The sequence below is a fragment of the Lytechinus pictus genome, unplaced genomic scaffold (assembly GCF_037042905.1).
Source record: "Lytechinus pictus isolate F3 Inbred unplaced genomic scaffold, Lp3.0 scaffold_20, whole genome shotgun sequence".
Taxonomy (NCBI): Eukaryota; Metazoa; Echinodermata; class Echinoidea; order Temnopleuroida; family Toxopneustidae; genus Lytechinus; species Lytechinus pictus.
In genome coordinates this window covers 15,319,833-15,334,310 of record NW_026974141.1, presented here as the reverse complement: position 1 = coordinate 15,334,310, position 14,478 = coordinate 15,319,833, and the positions used below count along the sequence as shown (strand labels likewise).

The 14,478-nt window shown below is 37.4% G+C and overlaps 1 long non-coding RNA gene across 1 annotated transcript; it reads right to left on the bottom strand.

Moving 5' to 3' along the window:
• Window positions 1–3,788: 3,788 nt before the first annotated feature.
• LOC129280761 (uncharacterized) lies at window positions 3,789–11,681 on the bottom strand. The gene is made up of 3 exons (XR_010296801.1): window positions 11,531–11,681; window positions 6,404–6,520; window positions 3,789–5,853 (listed from the first exon to the last, which is right to left on the bottom strand). It is a non-coding gene; the product is annotated as an uncharacterized LOC129280761 (long non-coding RNA).
• Window positions 11,682–14,478: the final 2,797 nt, after the last annotated feature.

Here is a 14,478-nt window from a genome sequence, read left to right as displayed (position 1 = left end):
ACTGCACTATATTCAACATATTTTTACTATGTGATCGATTTGTTTTTCTGGGGGGGGGGGGGGCTCGAGCATGTTGAGCAAATTCTTTATTATTATCGTTTATTTATGTATTCATTCATTGTTCATCTACTCATTTATTTATTTATTTCGTTATTAATTCATTCTTTCTTTCATTTATTCATTTATTATTATAATTTTAAGGGGCCTAATTGATTTTTCAAATTCACTTTAAACTTATCATTAGTAATTTATTGGTACTGGTAATATTATTTTGGGATGCATAAAGCCTCCCTCCCACTGAGAATGTCAAAGGAGATTTTTTTTCAGCTTGGCTCGTGTTGACAGAGACGATGTATATGGCTTAAAAGGAAAAAAAAGCGAATTGCTTAGATTTCGCATGTAGTATATCTCATATATATTTAGGGGTGATGGAGCATAACCGTTTTCGCTCAGATTTCCATAAACTGATCCGGGAATAGGAGGTATATTGATGGTTGATCGTCAGTCAACTTTTCCTTCTTCTTTCTTTTAGCTTAATGTCATATTCTCCTTTTCATAAAATTAATTTGCTTGTAAAATGATATTTCTGTTTGTGCATTACTTATGTTTGGGTTATTTTTTTGCTATACATTTCTATCAAAAATTTTCTGTTTGATATAGTAGCTTTTTAACCTTCATGGGTTTATCCTGTTAAGCTGGCCTTTGTTTCACTATAACCTATGGAAGTTATGTATTTGCTTATAGATTTAAAAAATAAGTAACAACAGCAACAAAAAAAGCTCCGTGATACGTAACGTCCAAAATGATGTTTGTGTTTGCGGTTTTTTGTGTGGGTGGGGGTGTTGTTTGTTTATAGATATAGGTCGTACTTTATGTTTCGTTCTGTGTTTGTGTGCATGGAATTTAAACTTCCCTCTTTAATATTCATGTATCCTCGAGGGTGATTTTTCTTGACTTTATGGCTATGTCTCTCACAAATTCCAGGTTATCAGGAGCAACATTTGTTAAAGAGAAGAACTTATAATTTGAATACATAATCTTCTGAGAAGTCTTGTAAGTAGTGAGTTGATGTTCATCTACTCATCACTGATATGACTTCTCAATATCCATCATACTCTTTTTCCAATCTACGCCACCGGGATTTCTAATTTGATCTCATCTCATCATCCATCATCAGGGCTCCATAACACAAAGGGTTGCGATGAATTGCAACATCAAAGAACCGCACTGATTGGTTCCCGGTCAATATTTAAACAGAGTGCGAATGCAACGATGATCTTGATTGGTCACTGGTATTTAGCGATTGCTTACAAACCTTTGTGTTACGGAGCCCCGGATCATCAATCCCATCTAGTTTACACTCCTATACACATTTTTCACGAAAATAGTTCTTACTATATGCATGGCCATACGCAGACTTTTTTTTGGGGGGGGGCCGGGGGGGGGGGGCAGCCAGGATGTGTAAAAAAAAATCGATGACTGAAACTCGAAAGAGACGGAGCAAAACAACCGAACTTCTCATTTGGGGTGTTTTCGCATTTTCTAATGTGAAATTGAAAGATTTCGTGAACTCTTTTTGTGAACTTTGTGAAATTTTCAGTAAAACAAGTAAGTTTTCACAATTTCTGGCAATAGCCCCCCCCCCCCCTTGCGTGTGCTCGTGCTACCGTGTTCGCCTATAATCCTCAAGCTATCAATTCATCACCTCATCTGGAAGGATCAGGTCCAATCTGCTTTCGTTTGAATAAGTTCTGCGCTAATCTATAACCAGCTGGCCAGATAGTAAAACGCATCCTCAATAGGGAACAGAACCAGAACAATTCAGTGGAAGTCCCCTTTAAACCTGCCATCCCTTATAAAAAAAATTGAATGGTATACCATTGACTACCATTTACCATACACCATTGATATACCATTGGAATACCATTCGCACAGCACCCACCATACACCAATGGTATACCATTCAAGCCCCAATGGTATACCATTCAAACTAATTTAAATAATTGGGACGTTACTATTACCATATTCATGAGCACCATTTACCATTCATATACCATTGATCAAACACCATTCACCATTGATCTACCATATGGCCACTATAAACAGGTTTACCATTGACCACCATTCACCATTCAGCCACCATTCACTGGCCTACCATTTACCATTCAGCCACCGTTCACTGGACACCATTGGCCTACCATTCACCTTACACCATTCACCGTACCCCATTCGCCTACCATTCACCATACACCATTGACCTACCATTCACCATACACCATTCGCGTACCATTCACCATACACCATTCACCGCACACCATTCGCGTACCATTCACCGTACACCATTCGCGTACCATTCACCGTACACCATTCGCGTACCATTCACCGTACACCATTCGCGTACCATTCACCGTACACCATTCGCGTACCATTCACCGTACACCATTCGCGTACCATTCACCATACACCATTCGCGTACCATTCACCTACCATTCGTCATACACCGTACACCATTGACCTACCATTTACCATACACCATTGGCCTACCATACACCGTACACCATTGACCTACCATTTACCGTACACCATTGGCCTACCCTTTCACTGTACACCATTGTACACCATTGTCATACCATACACTCTTTACTATTGGTCAACCATTCAATTTACAGTTACACCATTGGCCATACACTATAGACCACATGTGTACAGTGAATGGTAGACCAATGGTTTACAATGAATGATAGACAGTAGATCAAAGGTGTACAATGTATAGTAGGCCAACAAAGTACAGTGAATGGTAGACCAATGGTGAACAGCATATATCTGGGGTTAATGGTAGGTTTAATAATGGATTAAGTATGCACAAGAAAAAAAAATGATGAAAACAGTTATTTCAAGAACGTCAATAAAATGTTTTTACTATAAGAAGTTTAAGTAGCATAAATAGCAGAGTATTCACAAGTATAGACTTTATAATTAAAGCAAATAAGTTATGTAATGAATATATATGACTTTGCTACTCGTTGACATCTATATTCTATCAATCTTGGTATCTAAAAATAAACATGCATCAAGACAGAGTTTGATTGAAAAACACAACAAATGAAGACTAACATTTCCAAGAATAAACCTGTTCTCTCTGATTGCTTTTTACATGGATTGAGTACCTGGCAAAACCACTGTTCTGCATACATTAAGAAAAAAAAAATTTTTACTAATAAGTTTAAGTACAAAAGAGTATTGACAAGTATGGCATAAAAGCACCAGTATTATGAATACATGTGACTGTGCGACTCTACAAGAGATCAATGATTGCACTCCACATAGATATTATGTTAATCTTTCTATAAACAAATTTACATGAAAGACAGAGTTTGGACAACAAACTAATGAACACCAAATTTCGAAGATTAAACTCAAAATGTGTGATAGCCTTCACATGGCCAAATGAATAAAGGGTACCAAACCTAGAAGAAATGAAATATCCCCAAAAGGGGGAAAATAGTACCCCCCCCCCAAAAAAAAAAATAGAACCCCAAAATTGTTCTCTATTTTCTTTTCACCTAAAAAGATTATCAAACGGCGTGTTTCTACATAGAATCGTTAAAAGGTATTACGCGTAAGTATCCAGAATCCCGGAAAACTTTCCTGTAAAAAACAGACGCGATGCGGTTTATTGATAAACGGCATCGCGCAAAATACGGTTTGTCATAACCATCTCTGAGAGGTGGTTATTGCCATGTTGATCCGTTTAACTTTTCTGTAAAAACACGGGGCAAAATAGCGTATTGTGTCTGGCGGAAGTGCTTGAACCCGGAAGTGCAATTTCGCAGTATGCATATATTCTGGCCTTTTCGATCTCGCCAGCTGATCGCGCAATGTGCATACCTGCTACATTGAGTGAGATCTACCATAAATTTTGAAAATTTCCCTAGCAAGATGCAATGTGAGGTTATAGGTTGAATTTTCCGATTTCCGCCGTATTTGTGACGCGAAATGCGAGTTAATCAGATTATTCGGTCAGTAGAAACAGGTTGGTTTAAGGGCGATAAGGTATGGTAAAGATAAACCGTTTTTTAATGATTTCTGTAGAAACACGCCAAAAGTTTATCATAAATACAATAAAGATATATAAAGAAATAAATGATATATCACAAATAGAATGAAAATATAATGAAAATAGGAAAAAGAAATAAGTTAATTTGGAACACTGAAAAAACAGAAGAAAAATAGGGACCTCTTTTTCTAACATTTTGCAAAATATATAGAAAATAATATATACAAGATACCCACTTATTTCTTTTTTGTCTATTTTTGTTGTGTTGAATCAGATGAATTACTTAACTATGTGTGAGAAAAAATAAGATTGTCTTACACAGTAAATCAGTAGTCAATCGTAAATTCTTACAACCTAGCTGACAAAATTTGAATTCATATAATAAAAAAAAATATATAAATTGGGATCTTGTATATTAAAGGTCAAGTCCACCCCAGGAAAATGCTGACTTGAATAAATAGAGAAAAATCAAAATTGGATGTAAAATAAGAAAGTTATGACATTTTAAAGTTTCGCTTATTTTTCACAAAACAGTGATATGCACAACTCAAATGAGAAAGTTGATGATGTCCCTCACTCACTATTTCTTTTGTTTTTTATTGTTTGAATTATACAATATTTCATTTTTTATAGATTTGACAATAAGGACCAACTTGACTGAACCATATAGTATTAAACAATGCTAATTCCACATGTTCAGGGAGGAATTAATCGTTGTATCACTTGACAATGAGGAGAAAATTAGAAAATTTCATATTTCCTATAATAAAATACAAAAGAAATAGTGAGTGGATGACATCATCAGTCTCTTCATTTGCATACAGACCAGGATGTGCATATAACTGTTCTGTGAAATTAAGCGAAACTTTAAAATATCATAACTTTCTTATTTTTTATCCGATTTTGATGAAATTTTCAGTGTTATGCTTGTTGGATTTTTCTCTTTTTATTCAAATCAATTTTTTGTTGGGGTGGACTTGTCCTTTAATGAGGACATGCAGAGAACAGTTTTACCAAAAAAATAACAACATTAATTCGTCATAACTTCGTTAATACTCATTCAATTTCGATGAAATTTTCAGTGTTTTTTGTTTGTCTGATGTACACTTTGTGTTTGAATCACATAACTTTTAAATGTGAGTACCTAGAGTAGAGTACCTAACCCTTCAATCAAATGGGTTAGACGACCGGTTACATTTTACCTATAACATAGTGATAAGGAGAATGAAGGGGACCATAGAAAGAAAGCATGAGAAAAGGGGAGATTTAGGTAGGAAAAGAATGAATCAGAAAAGCATAATGTTGACAATTTCATTAAAATCTGATAACGAAGTCTTTAATTTGAAAGTTTAGCAACATTTTGGGAAATATTACTGGAATGTGCACATGATCGTCAGGAATATTTGTTAGGCTTATGTAATAAAATGAAACCATAATTATTTCATATTTTCATACACGTGTGTATGATTTGTCCCACATATCATGAAGTGATTTCCAGCAATGCATATGTTCACATTAAATACATTTTCACTCCACTATTTAGTTCTTGGAGGTCAAAATGTGAATAAACAGGACTTCTTGTTATAAAATACTAAAGAACAAGTGGGGATATGACATCAGCTTGTAAATTGTGGGTGCGTCGTGGTCAAGTGGTTCTGTCTCTCACCTTTCAAACAGAGGGTCGTGGGTTCAAATCCTAGCAATGGTATTTTCCTTCAGCAACACATTTATCCACACTGTGCTGCACTCGAGCAAGGTGAAGTGAATGGGTACCCAGCAGGATTAATTCCTTGAAGCTGTAATAAGGAATATAGGTTGAAAACAATGCAAAGGACAGTATGTCAGCTACAGGTTCAAAACATCAAACATCAATCAATCAATGTGTGCAAGCTTTCTTGAGAAATTCATATATTTTTTTCTAAAATATCGAGAAATTTGCATTATACACCACCCTTCAATTGAATAGTACCAATTAACAAATATCAATCAAACATTTTGTACAATGTGATAAAGAGATTCATGTTTAACCATAGATGAGCAGAAAATAACCCATTATATTAAATGGGAAGTTGCCCAAATGATGACAAATACCATACCACATGCATACCTGGGGCCAAAGTGTCCATCCCCCCCCCCCCCCCAGCCAGCATATTGATTTTTTCCGGGGGGGGGGGGGGTGTTAGAAAGGACGTGTACTCCTATAAATGGGGATGACAGTTGGCCTTTTTCAGGATTTTTACCATTCCTCACAAGTTGTTTTTCAGCTATGCCACTGCAGGAGTACAATCTGTTTTATCTAATGAAGCTTTGCAATTTTTCTAATGAAGTGGATTCTCACACAATTACCTTTCACAAACTCCAGTTGTTTTCTTGTAAACGGTTTTCTGTGTTCAGCACCTGTAGTATCCTTCCCTGATAATCCTGGACCATCTACATTATCATCCAGTGTATCCGTCGTCCAATCTTAAATGAAATAAAATCAATTTGGGCATTGGAAAATATGCATGTGCAGATACAAACAAAAATATAATTTACTAATATAGTAAAACTTCCTTTAAGCTCAAAAATTCAATGATTCACTCATATACAGCATAATTATCAATTTTATTTCAACATATGCAGCAAATTCACTTGGGAATACGTTTGACATTGATGTCACAGAAATAAAATTCCCCCACCCAAGATTTTCTGTGTGTGCATGCTGGAAATATCTAGATCAATATAACACAGTTACTCTGCTGCATAACGTGTTTGGATCATCAATCATGTAGATAAGCAAGAGAAAATTATCTAATAGAAAAAGAATGATCTAAAATCATATTTCCAGAGCAGCAGTTTTCAAAAGGTAATCAATTAATTGATAACATTCAATATGATTTTCTTGGTATTGACAATCACAGTAGCAGATCCAAATGGGCACAATTGACCTGTTCCCCCCCCCCCCCCTTGAGACCAATAGTCAATGGCCCGAATTCGAAAAGGTGGTTTTTAAAACCCCGGTTGAGTCCATGGTTCATGGAGATTTCCTGTATAAATTATGCTTATTTTACCGCGTATATCAAAATATGTCCAATGCTGATGAGCGCTTTTGTCACAGTGCGCCAAATTGATGCATGTTGCTGTGGTTATCCACGCTATTTTATTCACGAGTCCACTATTCAAACAGTGGACTCATGAATAAAATAGCGTGTCTAACCATGGTAACAGGCGTCAATTTAGCGCACTGCGACAAAAGCGCGCATCAGAATTGGACATTTGTTATACACGCGCCAGATACGTGCTAAATTAAGCGTAATTTATACAGGAAATCTGCATAAACCATGCACTCAACCGTGGGTTTTCAAAACCACCTTTGTGAATTTGGGCCAATGTGTTTAATGTAAATATGGCGTCTTTACACAAGAGTGTCCCTCCTTTTGAAAGTTACAACAAATATTTCCAATGGAAATATATACCGTGTTTACTCTTAATTGGCTTTTGCATCAGCTCGCGGTTCTGAACCGCGAGCCGATGCAGCATCGGATTTTTCATAGCATGTAAACACGATTAACTTGCATCCGCTCACGGTTCAGAATCGGCAATTTGCACCACCAAAGTAGTAGGTTCTGAACCGCGAGCCGATGCAGAATTGGCCTTTTTACTACGTGTAAACAGAAAACTTATTCTGCATTGCCAATGGGTGCGCATTTCATTTACTTTACCATTGTGACGTAATTGTAAGCGCACGGATCCAGCGTTGTCTTTATTATGACGTATATTGTTAGTGTGCGATCAATTCAAGTTTTTGACATGCGAGCCGATTCTGCACTGCTAGCTGTAACAGCGTGTAAACGCAGTGCAAGATAAACCAAAAGCCGATTCTGCATCGGCTTTTGGTTCTGAACCAAAAGCAGATCAAGTGTAAACACGGTAACTGCCTCATACACAAGTAAAGATCTCTTTTTTGTGTGCTTGTTAAAGTTTCCTTGGGAAAATGAGCCCCCCCCCCCCCTTGAAAAATCCAGGATCCATCCCTGGGCAATCATATGCCAGTGGGTGAATTCTAGACATTATTTTGGGCAAGTTTTGATCAGTAAATAAATAAACGCAGTTAAAAAGTAATCACAGGAAAAACTTAATTTAAAAAAATATAATTAGCTTTAAAAATGGATATGCCTAGCCCTATGAAAGGATCTCAGATTATCCTCCCGCACTAATGCAGTTTCACGCCAGCCAACTTCGAGCAAAATTTTCCACCAGAAATTGTCGACCCACATTTTGAGTTCAATACACAGTGTGCCCACCACTTTTCCAAACATCACGATCGGGAACGGCGGTATTTTTGCTCCATTCCCGACGTTATCGTAATGGTGGGATCCATGCCGGGGTGGAATTCGGAGACCAGCGAGTTGGGGGGATTTTCCCCATGCCTAGCCGGTCTGGGTTGAGAGCTTAAACAGCGAAGATCAGAAGCTGTTATGTCCCCGAAAAAATACCAAATAAACACCGAGATAATGTGACCATTTACCACTATTCATGAACCAAGCTCATCTATTTTCTCAAATAATCTAACTTAATTGATCCTTTACATGAATTTCAGCCACTTTGAGCAGTGGAAACAGCATTATTTTAGCTTTGATTTGACGTCTTAGTTAAAATTCTTAGTCAGATTTTGCCAAACGAACGCAGAGGGCAGCAACACTGTTGACTTCGTGTTTGCGCGTTGTAATCGCTAACTTCAGCAAATATCCAAATAAATACGGTGGAGTGAGACCCTAAATCTGATAATTCGAATGATGAAATCATGGTGGAAGCCGGAATAAAGATGTTCCTGATGCTCAGTGAATTGATTCGGACAAATATTAAGGTTAAATTAGTTCGCTAACATCGCAGGGTACGAAAGTGCATTCGGGATTAGCGGGGCCAGGTTTTTCCTAGGGCTGCAGCAACAGTGTTGAGCGGTGGCTCCGAGTTCCGGGCCCTGGATTTTTTTTGCTAAACTTTCCGGGCCCCAACATTAAACATTGGGTGATTTCAAGTACGGTGTTCGGTGTTGAGAGCGTGAAAAGGCTGCTGAACCGAGCCCCAACACCGAGCTGAGTTCAGAGCAGCAATACCGATCGCGTTATCGATATCCTATGACGTCACGCCTCTGCGCTGCGCTGCTGATCATCTCAACTTTACGCGAGAAATTCTCGACAACGAAAGTGAAATCGGGAAGAAATTGCAGTAAAATCTTATCGTACAGAATGCACAGGTTAAAATCACTGCAATAATCAGAAAGCATAAATATAATTTTTCATTAAAATGTGTAAAACTCTAATGAATTGCGCTCATCTTAACTGTAATAGATAATTTGACATGAACTGTTCATGAACTACAGTACATCAACACCAACACCAAACTTGAAATCACGTTTTTCCCAATCCCTGGGGGTTGGTGTTGGTGAATAGGGAAATTGCACGTAGATCGTCAACACCAGCTGTAATGCTCGGTTCAGCAGACGACATTCAACACCAGAGCTCAACACAAACTGCCGGAAATACGTCATATTTTCCGAGGTCAATCCCAACACCAGCGTGATTTCAAGTACGGTGTTGTAGCTGGTGTTGTCCCAACACCAGATTTCAACACCGTACTTGAAATCACCCATTATGTTATCGTTCAAATTCTCAGTCAGACATCACTTGGCTTGGCTTCACCGTAGTTTATAAGGACTGAAGTTAGCGACCAAAAGATTTGTCTGCGGCAGTTTGCATGATTTCGTTACGAACTTCAGTCCATATCAAAATTACGGCAAAGCAACGCATGAGGATTCAAACAATGATGTAGAGATCGAAGACAATATACAGCTGTTCCCAATATTCGGAAAAGCAGTGGGCATATGGACACTCAAATGCAATTCAGACTTGCTATGACATTTGAGAACAATATTTGGTGGGGAATTTTGCTCGAAGTTGGTCGGTGCGAAATTAGCGACCAATCCCATGGAAAAATCCCAAGGAAAAAATTCAGGAATTGTGATTTTAGTCAGCTGGCCTCAATTTCTAAAATATGTTAATTCCAAACAGTTGTAGGATTTCTCTGAATAACTATTGTAGCCTCTCTAGAAAAATTTAATAGCAATCGTTTGTCACTCTCTCCAGTCACAGTTCCGCACACAAAGTGCACATTTTACCATTGAAATTGCATGCGCAATAAGTGGTGCGAGCTTTTTAGGGCCTGCGTAGCTTTACTTTATCATGTTTTAAAATTTAGGACACCTTAGTCCTTACCATGTTTCACCTGAATACTACCATGTCCATGTCATCTTAAATTTACCAATATTATCTACCAACAACAACAAATTATAGGCCTCATTCCAGAGCATTATTTTTCGGCAAGGTTTCCATTTCAGTGAAAAAACGTTGTGCAGTAACCAATGGCAATGCCATGGCCTAATTGACACTTTGACAGTCAATGTCATGACAGTATGGTTGGAACTACCCCTTATCGACCACCTAATCTTCTAAGCATCGTATCTGCGAAAATATTCATCAATTTTACCCAGTTTTCGTCTCATTTGTGCAGAAAATTGAGCAGATCAGATTTCCATGTTTCGCTCGGCGACTCCGATTCAATCCGCGTATATATCGACGAACGACGAATACGACGATTTTACATTTGCTCATTTGCACCCGTCTTTTGAAACCGACCACCCGCGATACACTAAGTTTACGGTCGATTCTTGTCGCGGTGGCGAAATATTTTTACTCTTCCAAATCAGTTCTATGATGTCAACATGCTAAATGATCATCTCACTACTTCCACTGCGAGCTCCGGCACATGATTCGACGATTGACGACGGATATTTGTTCTAAAGCCGTTTCCTATCGGATTTCTTGGTTTTTCAGCGGGGTTTGGGTCTGGTCAATACAATTTTGATTAATTCTACTAAATTTTTACTTTTCGTTGATTCTTTTTTTCTCATAAAATCGATTCTTACCGTTTCTATGGAGACTGCGCCTACTCTCCCGCGCGTATCGTTTGTAATACGCAATAATTTTAACGCGCGCAAGATGGTCGGTTTCAAAAGAGGTGGTCGATATGTGGTAGTCTCACCATACTGCACTGTACAGCATTAATTTAAGTTTTAACAGTCATTCATTCATGAATTCATACCGGTATTCAGAGGTGGTTTTGTAAAACATTGACAATAAATATCAAGCCATACGAGCGAATTACTGTCTCAATGCTTGGCTCAGCTCACCTCAGCCAAATGGCAATACAAAGCATATTACGCACCCCATAATCCATATCGCCATAACCAGGCGTGTCCCGGCCTCCCGGCCCGGCCGCGCCAACGGGGCAGTGACCGTACGGTGGCAGTGGTCGTGGCAGTGAATCCCCGTACCCGTAGCAGCATTCTAACAGTAACTACAGTAACATTCTAAGAAAATCAGGCCGAGCCACTAACTACGAAAAAATATCAAAGAAAATTGTTATCTAACTTACTGTTTAGCCTATTCTGCGAATGACTTTGAAGTCGTTGTCCGAATCTGACCTGTGTTCCTTTAGTTTATGATGAATTATCGACGGACTTATCAACAGCAAAACAGTGGTTGATCGGAGTTTTTTTTTCAAATATTGCAATTGGCGGTTACATGCGTACGTGCGCGCGCGCGTGCGAACACTTACATACGTACATATAGAGCGAGCTAGCTAGCAGCGCATCCAACACATCCCGATATGGGGGGGGGGGGGGGTAAATTGAGACCAAATCAGGGGGAGGGGGCTTCTTCGCCAAGATACATCCCGATATGGGGGGAGGAGTGAATTGCATGTAAGACCAAATCAGTCTTTTTCTTGATTGGTTCTGGGTTGGCAACCATGCAGTCAATTTTTGCCACTGCTTAAATTATCCTTTGAAAGGATCTATGAAAAAATCATTTTTCTCAAATTTTTTTTCTGTTCTATATACATGTAATTCCATGTCTTTCTTTTTTTTTCTTTCCGTTTTTTCTTTTTCCTTCTTTTTTCTCTTTTTTTCTGTTCAATCTTTCTTCTTTACTTTGTCTTTTTTTTGTCTTTTTTTTAATTTATTTATTTGTCTGTTTTTCGATATATTTTTTTACTTATTTCTTTTTGTTTCCTTTTCTTTCTTTGTTTAATTTCGCTTTTGTTTTGATTGCAATTGAGAATTTCGTTCAGTAGATTTTTTCTGTTACATTGTATGGCGGCAGGGAATTTTGTTGGGGGGGGGCAAGACAATGTAACAGACAAATCATTTCAGTTAAGCAAGTAATGACCGGCCTAGAATAGCTCTCCTCTTTATAAACACCGTCCATAAGGGAGAAAAAAATAATTAAAATATAATTTGTAAAGAAAAAAAAAAGAGGAACGTTTCATGATCGAAAGCAGTAGTAGCGATATATAAATTGGCCGGGAGGGGGCTTTGGTCGTTGCAGACCAAAATCAGGGTTTGCCGATGGGAATTTCGATAGGGGTTGGGGGAGGAAGACAACCAACAGTGAATTCATTTTAAGAAAAATAATGACCTATGGGACATTGTAAGAAACTTGCAATTGAACGCAAGCCAATTTCAAACTCCAAAAGCAGTTAAAAGTCATACTTTTCATTGCAAACTTGCAACTGATTTATTGTTTCTTCCATCAATAAATCTATGAATTGGTTTACTTTAGATGAAATTAGTCTATCACTTATAAATTTGCAACTGACTTTTGGGATTGACTGCAAATATTTTCTTGCAACATCCCATAGCTCTCTTTATAAAAAGTGGCCATAATTAAATAAGAAAATTAATTTAAAAATAGAATAAAACTTTGAAAAAAAAGTGTATACCGTACAAATAGGGGAGGTGGTGTGCCGTTCAAATTATACCAAGAAACAAAAAGAGAAAAGAAAAGATGGTGAAATGTACAATTTTCTATTTAGTACGATACGCATCTTGTTTATGCTCCCAAAAACTTGCATGTATAAATTTCGAAATTTTAATTGAAAATGATGACTATATTCTTCCCTTTCAGGAGCGGCTGTGAAATAATTTGTATGTTGATATTAAGGTACAATAAAAACCCTTTTTATCAAATAAGATTTCATTGATTGATTGCTTTTTTGCACTCAGTGCATCAAATATAAATTTACAAAGTAATATGTACAATTGTAAAATATAACAAATTAATATCATTGTAGCATAAGCACTGAATCTTATCTAAACGATTACAGGCATTTCACTTAGTAGACAAAGGCAATTTAAAAGAATGCAAGAGACCATGTTTACCATCGTGAGCGATTAGGCTTGATTTGGGGAAGCTGTTCACATAAAAGTCACAAATCAAAAATTATAATAACTCTAATTACTTTTTAATCGTTGATGGATTTTCTTTAAATCTTCGGAATTGTGTTATTGGGTAATGCAATTGGGCATACCATTCACCGTTGACATATAAATACAACCCATTAGGCACACACCACTATTAAAGCCATCATTAAGTTACAATTTATCTTTTGGTATTCAATTCACCTTTAAAACACCTATCCATTAAGGCACATACTACTGAGACACATTTACTATACCAATCATATATATGCACACACCATACCATTGGATACCACTGAGACACCATTTGGTATGGTAAAACCGTTCACCATTCCACCATACCATTGGAGACACATACCACTAAGACACCATTCGATACCACTGAGACACCATTGGGTATGGTATACCATTCACCATACAAATCATACCATTAGACACATACAAATGAAACACCATTGTATACCATTGAAACACCATTTGGTATATGGTGTACCATTCACCATACAACCATACCATTGAAGACACATAATAATAAGACACCATTCGATACCACTGAGACACCATTGGGTATATGGTATACCATTCACCATACAAATCATACCATTAGACACATACAAATGAGATACCATTGTATACCATTGAAACACCATTTGGTATATGGTATACCATTCACCATACAACCATACCATTGAAGACACATAACACTAAGATACCATTCGATACCACTGAGACACCATTGGGTATATGGTATACCATTCACCATACAAATCATACCATTAGACACATACAAATGAGATACCATTGTATACCATTGAAACACCATTTGGTATATGGTATACCATTCATCATACCAATCATACCATTAGGAACATACCACTGAGACACCATTGGGTATATGGTATACCATTTACCATTAAACAGACTACCACTTACCATTAAACATGTACCATTGAAACACCATTTAAATACCATTCACGTACCATTTACCATTCAATTCACCATTCAACTACCATTCGCCACCATTCAAATACCATTGGCGATTTTTATAAGGGATGGTTATCAGAATGTTCGTTTTCAGGCAGTTGTCATGTGTCCTTTCTAATGACACCTAATTAATGGCCAA